The sequence below is a fragment of the Muntiacus reevesi genome, chromosome 6, assembly GCF_963930625.1.
Source record: "Muntiacus reevesi chromosome 6, mMunRee1.1, whole genome shotgun sequence".
Lineage (NCBI taxonomy): Eukaryota > Metazoa > Chordata > Mammalia > Artiodactyla > Cervidae > Muntiacus > Muntiacus reevesi.
This window is the reverse complement of record NC_089254.1, coordinates 50082992-50092488: the sequence shown is the minus strand read 5'-3', so window position 1 is coordinate 50092488 and position 9497 is coordinate 50082992. Positions and strand designations below refer to the sequence as shown.

At 35.9% G+C, this 9497-nt stretch overlaps 1 long non-coding RNA gene and 1 other non-coding gene across 3 annotated transcripts in view; both read right to left on the bottom strand.

Annotated features, from left to right (window-relative positions):
- Positions 1–6066: 6066 nt before the first annotated feature.
- LOC136170958 (uncharacterized) overlaps positions 6067–9497 on the bottom strand; it is a 69120-nt gene continuing 65689 nt past the window's right edge. Inside the window, exons 2-4 of one of the 2 annotated variants that reach the window (XR_010663721.1) lie at positions 7558–7614; positions 6736–6995; positions 6067–6277 (exon numbers count right to left, since the gene is read on the bottom strand). This is a non-coding gene — a long non-coding RNA (uncharacterized lncRNA). Of the gene's footprint in view, positions 6278–6735; positions 6996–7557; positions 7851–9497 lie in introns of those variants that run through there. The other variant, XR_010663720.1, reaches the window with a different exon arrangement.
- LOC136171241 (U6 spliceosomal RNA) lies at positions 6068–6174 on the bottom strand. The gene has a single exon (XR_010663792.1). It is a non-coding gene; the product is annotated as a U6 spliceosomal RNA (small nuclear RNA).

The following is a 9497-nucleotide window of genomic DNA, read 5'->3' as shown; positions in this document are numbered from 1 at the left end:
AATGCTGTTTTAAAGTGTCGTTATAAAGCAAAGAAAGAAAAGTAGCTCTGGGGACTATTAATAATAGCCCTAGGACTTGTATTCTATGGACAAGAAACAGGAGATTTTTCCCAAAGAATAATTACCTTAGGAATCTCATTTTTGTCTGAAAACTCACCTATGTTTATTGACCATCAAACCTTGACATAAGGCTTATCTTTTAAATGGCTATTCCTAAGTGGTACTGAATGTTTGAAATACAATATCTTTGTTGGATCTGTTTGTGATTTAACATTCTTACAATATATCTTATTACAGAGGCTATTATTTTCATAAATCCCATAAAACAACGAATAAATATTTGCAAGGAGGGTTTAATAGATGACATCAAAATGACTCAACACAGAGTATTTATAAAAAGTATGGCAAGAGGCATGTGGAAGAGGCTCTCAGAAGTGCTGACAATACTACTGAAGCAGATTACCTTAAAAGAAAACACATATGGTTCCATTTTGTGCCTTCTTGCTCAACTAAATATGTTTAGAGGCACAAACTTGCAAGCTGCTGAGTGAATCCTATTTTATCCATATGTGAATTATAGAACTAAAGAGGAGACAGTTAAAATTATTATTCAGTTACTCTTTCACATTTCAAGATGAAAAACATTAGCAAATGTATGGGTTTCCTCTTTTCTTTTACAGATTTGGACCACAAGATTAATTTCTTTTCTTCGGTGAACTATCTGTTGGTAATCCTGCTTCCCAGATTCTATAACTCAAGCCTCTAAAATTCAGTGTCATTTTGTTTTAGTATATACAACTCTAAATCGGGAAGAGCAGTTTGTGTAAAGACAAAAGCAATGATAGCCAATTATCACTTCACTTTCTATCTACAATTTCCCCTATCAGTATAGCCTAATTTTGTCCATTCTGAAACAAATAATTCAACCCCACTTCTTACCCCGGTTGCTGTCCTTTATTCTCTCCTTCACAGTCAAAAATTGTGAGTGTCTCATCTACCCTCACTCTCTCTATTACCTTTCCTATCCAAACCTTCCTTAAAACACTACAGTCTTATTTCCCCCAAAACTGTTTTGAAAACTAACTTTGGCTTAGTCATCAATGACTTTCTGTTAAGTTTTTGTCCTCTCAATTTCTTTCTTTTTATTGGAGTATAACTACTTTACAATGCCGTGTTAGTTTCTGCTGCCCAATGAAATGAATCAGCTACATGTATACATATACCCCCACCCACTCCGGCCTCCCTCCCACCTCCCCAAACCCCCATCCTACACATCGTGGTCAGCAAAGAGCAGCAAGCTGAGTTCCCTGTGCTATAGGGCAGCTTCCCACTAGCTACCTATTTTTACACATGGTGGTGTATACACACATCAGCCCTAATCTCCTAATTCGTCATACCCTCCTCTCCCCCTCTGTGTCTCCATTCCCGCCCTAGAAATAGGTTCATTCTGTACCATTTTTCCAGATCCCACATATATGCGCTAATATATATATTGTTTCTCTTTCTACTTACTTTACTCTGTGTGACAGGTTCTGTGACATCAAAATTTGTTGTTTTACTTATAACAAAGTAAAACTTCTCCTTCAACTCATTGTTCAAAATTTAAATGTTGGGATTTATCAAAGCTATATCCTAGATTATTTTCTGCTTACCCAAGCTTTTCAAAGGTACCCAGATACGTTACTCTGGTCTCAGTTTTCATCTACTGTAACACAATTTATATATCTCTAGTCTAGGCTTCTTCTCTGAGCTATAGCTCAATATAACCCTCTATCTACTAATATCTCTACCTCTTTATATCTCAGAAACTTTAGGCAGAACAAGTCTAAAGTAACCCACACATCATAGTCCACCTCCTCCATCCCTATGTATGGCATCTTCCTCTTTTCAGTTGTGCAAGCCAGAAACATGGAAGTAAGCCTTGACTCCTCCTATGTCCACATCTATATAAAAAAAAAATCTTCTAGATTTGTCAACTTCATCTCCTGTATCTCTAGAATCATCCATTTCTCTCCAGCTTCACTTTTTGTTTGTTGTTCAGTTGCAGTCATGTCCGATTCATTGCAACCCCATGGACTGCAGCATGCCAGGCCTCCCTGTCCCTCACCATCTCCTGAAGTCCACCCAAGTTCATGTCCATTGCATCAGTGATGCTATCCAGCCAGGTTCAGTACTACTGCTCAATCCAGGTGTTTCACTTACTCTATGTGATGTGTGATGCATATATGAAGGCATATGCCAACAGTAGGTATTTTGCCCTGATATTATGTACCCAAGTTTGTGAACCCAAGTTGAAGTTGCTAAAAGAACTGCAAGCTGGCAAAGCAATGGGAAAATATATCTGGATCTAAACATAAACATAGTGAATAAGAAGATATTATTCAGGTTCAGAAGAGACACTGAGAAAAAGGCCCTACAACTAACAGTTGAGAAAATTTCTCAGATGATGCCCACTGAGGGAATTTCTAATCCCATAGGGGAAAGAATGGGAGTTTGTGCACTGGTTCTGTGACAAGAGTTACATTAGGATAAAACAGATAATAATGTATAAGACTGGAGGGGAGTGCACACATTTGGTATTTCATGACAGGGGCAGTGATAGAGAAAATGAATTGTTGGCATGAATTCTTTTGCCTTAGAATTGCAATTGCCTATAGCAATAATTACAAAGCTGACTCCTTTGGTTCAGGAAAAACAAATATGGAAAAAAAAACTTTTTGCATGAAAAAGCATTTCTAGCAATTTTTTTCTTTATACATCATTCTTTAACCTTAAGTGACACTGACTCCTGGGAAACTGGTCTGGGCTATCTTCCACTTTAGCTTATATATTTATTTTGTCACAGGGAACTTTAGGGCCATGTCAAAAAAATATTTACTCCTACCTCCAGAGTAGGTAGGAAATGAGTAGGTAAGAAAATGAACTGGGTTTTTATAAAAATTTCAAGTTAAATACCACCTCTTTATATTCTATCCTTTCATTTATTTCCCCAACTTCATCAGAAACTGAATGAATGAATGAATATTTTGTACTTACATACATATATATAATTAGGTTCCCTTAAGTGAATCACCTCATTGTGGTAAATTCCTTCAGGAAATCCTCTGTGGACTTCTGAGGACTAATCAATCCCCACAAATTGCAAACACGTACAATCTCCCCACCCAACACACACACACACACACACACACACGCACATCCACACGCACACACACACACGCACACATATACCCTGCTTCCCTAATTATTATTCTTTTTCACAATTCTTCAGTCAGGGGCCTTTATGTAATTTTTAATCACTGTATTTGAGTTCATTTTTATCAGTGAGCTAAATAAATATTCCTACTTAACTGTTCAAGATCTCTACTAGCAAATGCATTTAAAAATTCAGTAGAACACTATAACATGTTTTTATGAATATGAATTTATAGTAAACACTTGCAGCTACTTTCATAAAATATATTTAAGTATATATACACCCATACTAGCATAGAAAAAGCAGAACTAATCAGCTTTGTCATGTACTTAGAAAAACTAGTATAAAATGTACTAGGATAGAGACTCCAGATATAAAAGTCACATTTGAAATTAGCTAAGTTTATCATGAATTAATATAAGTTCAAAACCAAGTTTCTACAGATATAATCAATGAACTATTAAGAACATAACACTCATTCTAGAGTCAACAGAGATATTTCTAGTGACTCAGAGAGTTGAGGTTCTTCCAGTGAAGAAATATTTAGAAGTTGAAGGAGCAACCATAAACACCATAATCCAGAAACAACTGAATATTTAATAATTGTAGAGTAACTACACTCTGGTAGGATGGCATCACCAATTCAATGGACATGAACTTGGGGAAACTCCAGAAGATAGTGAAGGACAGGGAGGCCTGGCGTGCTGCAGTCCATGGGGTTGCAAAAAGTCAGACATGACTCAGCAACTGAACAACAACAACAAACTACAGTCTATGTAATGAGTCTCTATAACTTGACACATTGACAATACCTTCTTTTCAAGTATTAGGTCAGTTCAGTCACTCAGTCGTGTCCGACTCTTTGCAACTCCATGAATCACAGCACGCCAGGCTTCCCTGTCCATCACTAACTGCCAGAGTCTACCCAAACTCTTGTCCATTGAGTCGGTGATGCCATCCAACCATCTCATCCTCTGTCATCCCCTTCTCCTCCTGCCTTCAATCTTTCCCAGCATCATGGTCTTTTCAAATGAGTCAGCTTTTTGCATCAGGTGGCCAAAGTATTGGAGCTTCAGCTTCAACATCAGTCCTTCCAGTGAACACTCAGGACTGATCTCCTTTAAACTCTACTTAATCTTTGATAAAAATAAATGAGTTACTGCATGTCTATTTATCCTGCCAATGGAAGAGGTATGCTAGAACTGAGAGGGTTAATGAAAAATTAATAATAAAAAAGAAGGGCAAAAGATGATACAAGTAGTATGTTGGATGAGATATAGGATTGTAGACATTTATACAGTCAAGAGAGGAGATGATTGAAGAGGATTTGATCACAGTCTATAAATACCTTACAAGTACTCTCTGTATAAATGAAAGATTGTGATAATTCAAAGCATCATAAGATGGGAAGACAAGGAGCACTGATCTGAAACTAAAAAAGAAAATGTTTCAGCCTTATATCAAGAAATACTTTGCCATAGTAGAAGACTGGACATTAGGGAAAAAAATCAAGGACAATGCATAAAGTTTAGAAAAGGCCTGAAGATGTTGTACATATGAGTACAGAGAATAAATCAGAAATCATGAAAGGAAGAATGGAAAACAGTGATGCTCACAGGGTCAGAAAATGAACCTATTTGGGATGTGTGAACTTGTTTGTGATCAGAAAGCTGCTGATCTTTCTGATAAATAAGGTTCCCTAAGTTTCATCCTAAGAACTATACCAAATCTTGAAAACAACTTAAACAAATGAAAATTTTAGTCTACATTATGACCAATTATTGTCACCCAAAATTTCCAGCTCTTAGCTCTGATACCCCAAATTTCCAGCTCTTGAATATGTTTTTGCATTTGATAAAGAGCAATGAAGTTAAATGCTGGTAGCTGGAGTTTATAATCATAGACTTACCTAGATTTTTTACTCACAGAGAAAGATCTACACAGTGCATACTCTTTATAATTGCTTTAATTACACAGGTTCAGAACCTCTCCTAAATAAAATGTTAATAATAATAACAGTAATTAATTAATAAAAAGATCACTGAAAACAAATATATTTTTCTATATGTAACACTTTTCTACCTTAGATAAAGGACAACCCAATAATAATTACATATATCCTTTTCTTAAAAAGAAATAAACATTAATTCTCTAATTAAATAATGAAAAATCCATTGTTTGTTGCTTTCAGACTTTCAAGCATTTGTTTGTTTGTTCTCATTGTTCAAACATCAGAGTTTACCTGCTTCCTTGATTCTTTTCCTCTTATGAGTGGACTTCCTATTGCCTTATCTAAAGCTCCAAAGTTTTTTAGTTTTAAGAGAGATGCTTTCAAGAGAATCAAGAGTTTTCTGCCCCCTTCGATGTGGTCAAAGATTAATAAAGGGAATATTGAGAATAAGGAAGTGTTTAGCCATAATTAGATGAAAGGAATTTGCTGTGGACCAAATTTATTAATTCACCAACTTTCAGACAAAAAAGAAAATTAAAATTAATCATCTTCTGTGTATCAAGAGCTGAACTAAGCAAGTTTAATAGTATGAGAAAGTTCTAGCTAAAGATGATCCTGACCCAATCAAGCTGTTTGGTTGGCCTGGTTCATTTTCACTTCCCCAGTTTCCTATACATATTACTTTGCAATGTTCAATGCTTTGCAGATCGAAAAACCAGGGATCTCTCACAGGAGAAGACAGGTTACCTAGGAGGCTTTTTTTTGTTTTTGTTTTTTTTTTATTAATTTGAGGCTAATTACTTGACAATATTGTAGTGGTTTTTGCCATACATTGACATGAATCAGCCATGGATTTACACGTATTCCCCATCCCGATCCCCCCCTCCCAGCTCCCTCCCCACCCCATCCCTCTGGGTCTTAAAAATATGGACCGCTTCACGAATTTGCGTGTCATCCTTGAGCAGGGGCCGTGCTAATCTTCTCTGTATCGTTGCAATTTTAGTATATGTGCTGCCGAAGCGAACACTACCTGGGAATTTTTGATAGGGCAAGGAATCTCTAGGATGCTGGTGTTGATGCTGTTGACAAGGCTGATCATATTTAAAGGCTGAGTAGGAAAGTAGTGTAACCTGAAAGAGATGACGCCCTTAGAGAACACAGAATTTTTTTTTCTTAATTAGAGGATAATTACCTCACAATAGTGTGATGGCTTATGCCATACATCAACATGAATCGGCATTAGGTGGACATATGTCCCATGTCCCCTAAACCCCCTCCCCGCCCCTCCCCATCCCACCCCTCCAGGTTGTCACAGAGCACTGGCTTTGAGTTCTCTCTTCGTACACCGAACTCCCACTGGCTATCTATTTTACATGTGATAATATATGTGTTTCAATGCCATTCTCCCGAACGGTGCCACCTTCTCCATCCCCGACTGTGTCTAAAATGTCTATGCCTCTTTTGCTGCCCTGTAAGTAGGACTTCAGTGCTGGCTTTCTAGGCTCCATATGTATGTGTTAATAGATGATATTTGTCTTTCTCTTTCTGACTCACTTCACTCTGTAAAATAGGCTCTAGGTTCACCCACCTCATTAGAACTGGCTCAAATGCATTCCTTTTTATAGCTGAGTAATATTTCCTTGTGTATATGTACCCAACTTCTGTATCCACTCATCTGTTGATGGACATCTTGGTTACTTCCAGGTCCAAACTATTGTAAACAGTGCCACAATGAACGCTGGGGTACTGGGTCTTTTTCAGTTCTGGTTTCCTTAGGGTACATATCCAGTAGTGGGATTGCTGAGCCATATAGTAGCTTTATTCCTAGTTTTTTAAGGAATCCTCATACTGTAAAGAACACAAGATATTTAATAAATACACATGATAAGGAAAAAATAGGTACAGAATAAATTAAAAATTAGAGAAGGCAGAAACCAGAGGTAACAATCAGAAGATTTCAGAAATTCCAAACTACAAAATTTAGAATTTGAAATCAGAAACGGAGTGGTCATTGGGTTACTACTGTAGAATGGAGATGCAACAGATTGTCATCAATGAACCCAAAAGTTCTTAACAGGTAAAATAAAGGATTTTAATAAATGATACATTGAGTTATGTAGATGTTTTTATAAACTTTAGGAGTTATAAACAAAATAGGAAATATCTTAATGACTTTGGTGTTCAAATACTCTTTCATTTGACTTTTAGAATATTATAGTACAAGTTCCGCAAATTAAAAGTCATTTATTCTTTTGTCAAATATTCTCTTGTAGCACATAATTAGAACTACTAGAATATCACTTGATTACTGAATTTTACTGTCTCAGGATTAACACCAAAACATGTAACAAAAGTTTAAAAATGAATAAAAACTAAAATCGAAAAAGGGATGAAAAATACATAATCTTACTTTATTAACTCAATGACTTCTCCTTTTGGCTCCAGGGTACCTATTTATATATGTATACTGAAAATGAAGTGAAAGTGTTAGTTGCTCAGTCATGTCCGACTTTTTGTGACCCCACGGACTGTAGCCTTCGAGGTTCCTCTGTCCATGGGATTTCCCAGGCAAGAATACTGGAGTGGGTTGCCATTTCTTTCTCCAGGGGATCTTCCTGCCCCAGGGATCAAATCCAGGTCTCCTGCATTGCAGCAGATTCTTTAACATCTGAGCCACCAGGGAAGCCCCGTATGTATTCTACAATAAACATATATACAGCTGTGATGACTGATGAAAGAAGCATAATTTCAAATTATTTCTCTTTCCCTCCCTTCTTCCTTCTCCTCTCCTCTCTCTCAATCATCAGATTCAAAATGTTACTTAATAAGTTTGAATTAATTATGTGTCCCATACTGAAAACTGGCCTAAAATATTATTTCTTAAATCACGTTTCAGTGCCTAACAGAATTCTTGAAAAACCTACCAAAGTGTTTCAGAGTATAAGAAATACATCAGTTGGACAGAAACAGTTCTTCATTATGCTTTACACACAATTTTGCTCAACTGCTTATTTTAATTAGAGCAGAACTCTTGCTTCTGTTCATTGGTTTAGCATGAGCAATAAAATGAAGTTTATTTAATTTTCTAAAATAAGTAAAGCAGAGTAAAGTTAATTAAAAGTTAATTACAGAATAATGAATCATCTACCCTTGCTGTGCTAGAATTGCCCAGATGATTAGATGCTGTCCTTCCTGAATACACTTCCATTCCCATAAGCTGGGTATTCCCTTCATTCAGTGTAAGGATTTTCATCTGTGTACTTGAAAAGTTTATGTTGCCTTTTTCTGAAGGTGTCTTTTACAGGCAATACACACATACACAGGTGTACCTACACACACCTTCCTAGTTTCTTTCCTTTTATATGCTTTCCTCAGGCATAATTTTCATTTAGACTTCTGATTGCCTTTTAAATTTGACAGAATATCCTATAAAATTCGTTAGTAATTGTTTCATTTCCCAGCATGGCAGGTGTAGTTAACCTTGAAAGACGGATTGGGCGTTAACTGTGGTGAACCCAACCTTTGCCAGTATCACAAAGGTCATGGATCTGTTCTCCCTGATCCTGTGTCTTCAAATAGAAGGTTTTGTACATATTGGATTTAGAATGCTTTTACTGCTCATTAATTCATCATTAAAATGATGTTAACTAATCATTCTCTATAAGGCTCTGGTGTACAGATTTTCTGGCACGAACTGCTATAGCTGGCTCTCAGCCACTTACGCCTTGCTGAAAACAACAGCATTCATGCTTTTGGTAGACTTAAATCTTTTTGTCAAATTTTATCTTAAGTAGTAGGACTTATAAGCTTTCACTGGGAATGTAAAGTGACTGATACTGAGAGTATTTTAATTTTATGAACGGATATATATATGGAAATATGTGAATTTCAATTTTGCACAGGTTTCTCATAGTATAAGAAATAATAATGAATATTATGTAAACTACTCAGTCATGTGCCTTGCACCTTGGCATAAATATTAAGGCATTGTAACAAATATTGTTACTTAAAATACAAAAGGAAATGAAAAAACATAATTTGGGATATTTATATTTATTCACTACATTCTCTTTATATATTTTTACTTATTGACAGTCTATGTAATCAGCTATTAGTTTTGGAAAAATCATGAGATTCAGTGGTACAAATGTGATATGAATTAACTACAAACAACTGAATTCCTGAGTCTTCCTTTAAAAGTATACAGATTTTCTTTGACTTACAATGAGATTTCATCCCAATAAATCCATCTTAATTCATAAATATTGTTAATTTTCAAATGTGTTTAATATAACTAACCTACCACACATCATGGCTTAGCTTAGCCTACCTTTAACATGCTTAGAATGA